The sequence below is a fragment of the Myotis yumanensis genome, unplaced genomic scaffold, assembly GCF_028538775.1.
Source record: "Myotis yumanensis isolate MYYU_CA2020_CCGP unplaced genomic scaffold, mMyoYum1.0.hap1 SCAF_18, whole genome shotgun sequence".
NCBI classification, from domain to species: Eukaryota; Metazoa; Chordata; class Mammalia; order Chiroptera; family Vespertilionidae; genus Myotis; species Myotis yumanensis.
The window spans coordinates 33,794,086-33,800,331 of NW_027223769.1; positions in this window are offsets into that span (position 1 = coordinate 33,794,086).

Consider the following 6,246-nt stretch of genomic DNA (forward strand, 5'->3'; position numbering starts at 1 on the left):
CAGCGTGCCCCCCTACACGCCTGCATTGTGACACTGCGGGGCACATTCTGGGCTACACAGCTTGCAGTTCACCCACCCAGGGACGAACCACCTCCGTGGGGCAGCTCGGCGCTCCGTGCTCAGGGGGGTGCTGTGGGTTTGGGGGCCTCTGATTTGCGTTGCTAAGAAATTGACAGGTGCTGCGATGCTGTCCGTCTAGGGGCCACACTTTGAGAACCACCGCTGTAGGATTTTGCTTAAACGTCACTCCCTTTGGAGGCCGATGCGTGTGTATGTGTACACACGCACACACACACACATACGTGTGCCTTGGCTTGGGAAGCCACTCCTGCCACAGGCGCTCAATCTGCATGGCCCTTCCTGGGCTCTTGCTGTGGTGGTCTGCCCCTTCCCCCGCCCCCTGCCTCCTTCCCCCACCTCACCTTGCCCTTCAAGCTCCTGTCACCCAGGCCTGCTTTCCTTCGACCGAACAAGCCAAGACACAGACCTTGCCCTTTCCTGCCCCAGGGCCTTGGTACTTGCTGCACCGTAACACAGACAGGCCTTCCGTCAACACACGGTTTGAAGACGGCGCCCCCGGCGGTTCCCCTCACATGCCCTTTACTTCCCATCACAGGCCCCAGCCCCTGGAGAATGTCGACCCCCGGAGGGCAAGGAGGAATGACCACTCCGCTCCCACCTCGGGCCCCAGGCCCCGTGCCCAGCACTGGCCCGTGAATGAACGGGGATTAGCTTCTCTCTCGGGGAAACGCACACGGGGAGAGGCTGGCCCCCAGCCAATCTGGTCCTGTGGGCTCTTCTTTCTGCTGACCTCCCTTCCCGGCAGCCTCCTCGCACTTGGTTTTGAGCCAGGGGTGGAGTGCGGATGGAGGGAGGCAGGGGAGCCCCTGGAACAGCCAACGTTGCAGATGACACCCATCTACTCAGGCCCAGAGGGCTGCACTGTGTTCTGCCAATCGGGATGCTCAGATTACGCCGGCCAAGGGCCCTGGGGGAGAGGCCATGCGAAACAACTTCTCGAAAATAGCAACTTGCAATCTGAGGAATGAGCATGAACTGTCAATGACAGGAGCAGGGACTGGAACCAGAAGGAGTCCGGTTTGTATCGCAGATGACGGTCATGTGATGGGACCTGGGCACAGGCTGGGCCAGTTTCCTCCAAGGAGGCGCTTAGGGGTGATGGTGTGGCGGTGCCTGTAGAAACGGTGTGGGAAGGACCACACCCGGAGAGCGGCTGAGAGAGTCTAACTTTCAGAACCAGGGGGCCCTGGCTCGGGCCCAGGGCTCGGCACTTGCTGTAGCAGTTACTTACCCTCACCGGGCCTGTCTCTTTCTCAGGAAAAGGAGGCAAAATAGGGATTTATCTCTGAGGGTTGCTGTGAAGAGTAAACGAGGTACTGCCTATGAAGTCGGTACCATAGTGCCCGGCACAGAGTAAGTGCTCCATAAACGATAGATATTCTAGCTAGAGCACTTCACATTTTAAAAAAAATTTCTGAATTGTGGTAAAAAACGTACCCTACTTTTTCCCCACTCTGTGTAATAGAGAAAAAAAAAAAAAAGACTGGAAACGAACCCAATGCCCAGCGATAAGAGAATGCTCCTAGAAACTGCGCCATGTTCCCACCATAGAATATCCTTCAGCAATAAAAACAAACTGCAGTAGCATTGCCGAAAGTCACAACATAAAACCAAGCGAAGGAAGCCCAGCCCAGCCGGTGTGGCTCAGAGGTTCAGCTTTGACCTATGAACCAGGAGGTCATGGTTCAATTCCCAGTCAGGGCGCATGCCCCTATTCCGGCTCAATCCCCAGTGGCGGGGGGGGCGGAGGGGGGAGAGGGTTGCGGGAGGCAGCCAATCAATGATGCTTTCTCATCATTGATGTTTCTCTCTCCCTCTCCCTTCCTCTCAGAAATCAATAAAAACTATACTTAAAAAAAAAGATGCACAAAAGCTAATCAAAATAATATATACATTAGGTAGACAGAGCAAGGGGAAAAGAAATGCAAAGTCTAGGAGAGGGGGCCTGGCAGGAGCAACACAGAAGCTTGCTTGTGTTCCAGCACTTAAACGAACGGAAGCTCATGGGCGGTCATGCTATTACCACACTTCGTAATCTCAAGATGTGTTACATTGCACGTGGATTACATACAACGGGATGAAAAGCTTTTGTAAACAGGCTCTAAGCCAGTGGTTCTCAACCTTCTGGCCCTTTAAATACAGTTCCTCATGTTGTGACCCAACCATAAAATTATTTTCGTTGCTACTTCATCACTGTAATGTTGCTACTGTTGTGAATCGTCATGTAAATATCTGATATGCAGGATGGTCTTTGGTTCGACCGCCAAAGGGGTCGCGACCCACAGGTTGAGAACCGCTGCTAGTAAGCTATTGGGGCGGCTACCAGCTTAGGGAGCTCTGATAAGAAACTCCGTCATCTGCTTATTTGGGAAGAATCTGAAGGAGCAGGCGAGTCACTGCCTTTGAGGCCTTCAAAACAAATTCTGGGCACATGACCCGGAGGAGGTGGGGGGGGCGGGGTGGAGGCACAGAGAAAGATCTCAGACAGGAGGAAGCTGGGCTGAGCTGCAGCTGAGCCTGCTCCCAGGACCGGGAGAGCCAAAGGGCCTGCGCCCTCCTGCGCTTTGGCCCAAGTCAGGCAGACATGGGCATCTACGTTTCTAGAAGGAAACAGAGGTGCTAGCGCTAAGTGATGGGGCCCCACAGAGAAGACTGTCAAGCAGTCACCCCCAAACCAGTTCTCTTGCTCTGGCTCCCAGAGCCCATGTCCATCCCTGGGGCCCGAGGACATGACCTCTTTCCGGAGATTTGTTCGGCAATGGAGTCCCCGGGGACCCTGTCGCATGGCGTGAGGACATCCAGGAGGCGGGGGTGCTTGGGCTGTAACTGAGCAAGGCCGTACGCACCTCCACTGAACTCAGCCAAACACGGCTCTCTCCACAGATGCGTACACAACAACCCGAGGCACATTTTTCTCCTATGACTGGTTTTATTGGCAGAAAAGCCTTTCAAAACCACAGCCGCCTGTGGAAATAAGTCTTTCACAACAGAGGGAGGGTTTCTCCGTTTTTATTGATCTCTTTTAAAAAGGCCTTCCACATTGGAAACTTGATTTTCACTGTGGGCCATACCTGGACACGATGCTCCGTCCGCTCGTGTGCTCCTCCTAAGAATCTCTGAAATTATCTAGGCCAGCGGTTCTCAACCTGTGGGTCGCGACCCCGCCTAAGACCAGCGGAAAACACATATATAATTACATATTGTTTTTGTGATGAATCACTATGCTTTCATTATGTTCAATTTGTAACAATGAAATTGGGGGTCACCACAACATGAGGAGCTGTATTAAAGGGTCTCGGCATTAGGAAGGTTGAGAACCACTGGGCTAGACATTCAGCGAGTAGCGCCCTCTGAAATATGTTCAAGGCCTGAGCGGGGTCCAAACCTGAGAAAACGCTTCCCGGACTGCTCAGGTCTTTGAAAAGAAGCACAGTGCCTGGCCGGTGTGGCTCAGTGGGTTGGAGTATCCTCCAGTGCACCAAACGGTGGCGGGTTTGATTCCCAATCAGGGCACATACCCAGGTTTCGGGTTTGATCCCCCGTCAGGGTGTGTGGAGGAAGCAACTGATGAATGTTTCTCCCTCTCTCCTCTCTCCCCATTCCTCTTTCTTGCTCTCTTTTAAAATGTTTTTATTGATTTCAGAGAGAGGAAGGGAGAGGGAGAGACAGAAACATCAGTGATGAGAGAGAATCATTGAACAGCGGCCCCCTGCTGGGGACGGAGCCCTAACTGGGAATCGAACTGTGACCTCATGGTTCATGGATCGATGCTCAACCACTGAGCCACACCGGCCGGGCTTTAAAAAAAGCAATTAAAAAATATGTACATTAAAAAAAAAAGGAGCACATTACTTAATATTTACCCGGAATCTTGGCTAAAGCAGTGAGTGCGTGGGCATGAAATGCTAAATTAGAAAATGACAGTGTCTTTTGAGTTTTTAAAATGTTTCAGTCCTGAACCTGAGAGACAGCCAAGTGCCAAGTCCTCTTGTTCCATTAAGATAAGGCCACTCTCCGGGAACAACTGTGGTGTCTGTCCGTCCTGTGAGTCTGGCAGTGTTGTCTTCAATGCCTGCTTCTGTTTCCAGTCTTTCTTGGGGCACTGAGATGCATTCTTGCCACACTTAAAAAAAAAATGGCTCTGACCGGTTTGGCTCAGTGGATAGAGCACAGGCCTGCAGACTAAAGGGTCCCAGGTTTGATTCTGATCAAGGACATGTACCTTGGTTGCGGGCACATCCCCAGTAGGGTGTGTGCAGGAGGCAGCTGATCGGTGTTTCTCTCTCATCGGTGTTTCTAACACTCAATCCCTCTCCCCTCCTCTCTGTAAAAAATCAATAAAATATATTTTAAAAATAAATATATATATATATATTGATTTCAGAGAGGAAGGAAGAAGGAGATAGAAACATCAATGGTGAGAGAGAATCATCCATCGGCTGCCTCCTGCACACCCCACACTGGGGATCGAGCCCACAACCCGGGCATGTGCCCTGACTGGGAATCGAACCGTGACCTCCTGATTCCACTGAGCCTCGCCGGCTGGACTCACCACACTTTTCCTTCACTGAGTCACAGCATTCTTCTCTCCCGGTTGCAGTGGAATATACTCCTTAGCTGTTCATTTGCTTTTCTGCATCCAAAAAATAAAATAAAATAAAAATCACACACTGGCTGCAGGGAATGAACCTTACTTGCCAAAGGGGAGCCATGCGAATCGCGTGGGAGCCATATAAACTTCTCTCTTCAGGGGTGAGAGGGAGCAGAAAACACAAACATCTGAAACTCGGGGCTTTTTTTGGTTTGGTTTTAATTGGCCAGAGGTGGGCAAGGAGCCTCTGGTTCTGTGTGTTCTCTTTGCGGCTTCGGCTTCCTCGGAAACGTTAGCAGTTCCCAGGCGCTATTTTCGGAGTTGCGCTGACACTTGTTAATAACGTTGGCGTAGAAAGCGTGCTTATTTGAAACTCATTTAGACACCAAGAGAATTAGCTGGGGTGTGCCAGATGGGAAGGGGAGGAGATCAAGGGGCTGCTATCAGAGAGAGAGAATGCTGGAAGTTTTAAGTCAAAGCAGAGGCCCTTCTCCATCAGATGCAAGTACTGGGGGAAAGTTTCATTTTCAGGGGAAATGCAAATATTCTTCCCCTCCTTAAGTTTAGCAGCAGTTTGCTCCTGAGGAGGCCAAAGAGGCCCCTAGTCAGCCCGTTACCCAACCCTATGCAGGGAATCCTTCCCAATAAGCTCAACTTCTTAAAAATAATAATAATATATCTATTTTTTATTTCAGAGAGGGAGATAAAAACATCAATGAGAATCATTGATTGGCTGCCTCCTGCACGCCCCCCACTGGGGATCAAGCCTGCAACCCAGGCGTGTGCCCTGACTGGGAATCGAACTGTGACCTCCTGGTTCATAGGTCGATGCTCAACCACGGAGCCAGGCCAGCAAGCATAAGCTTAACTTCTGAAGTTAACGCAGGGAAGAGTGACGCTCTGCTTTGCTTTAAAAAACGACTGCCCCCTAAATGCCACGCCGGATTGGATCCTGAAACAGGAAAAGGATGCTAGGGTGAAATCTGGTGAAATGCGAATAAAGTCTGTGGCTTGGTGAAGTGTTTGAGGCCCGGACATGACAACATGATAGGGAAAGCCGGGGAGGGGTATATGGGAACGCCCTGTACTGCCTTTACAACTAACTGTTCCAGAAATCTAAAATCATTTTCAAATAAAGTTTAATGAAATGAAGCTCTTTGTAGTGGACTTGGCTTTGGCCTCTGAAAAGCAGGCAGATGGGAGGCCTCTGGCTCTGGGGGAGCCTCATCTGCACCGTTTAGACCCCATCCCCGGCGACATCACAGGAGGAATGCTCACGACCTCGAGGGAGGTTACTCGGCAGGAACAACTCCATGTTTCTCTCCCCCTCCCCCTTCCTTGTTCTCTCTAAAATCAATCAATATGCTTAAGAAATGCTGTGGTCGCCACAGAAGTCCCACCTTTGTAGGACACAGCACTTCCCTACAGACTGTCACTCCTATTTACGAACAGCATGCAAACAAAAGAGCAGCTGCTAAAACATGGCTTTCTTTGGGCATTATTGTCAAATACGATCAAAGACAGAAGCCTGGGATGGCTCTGCGGCATCAGCTGAAGGACTCGCACAGACTGTA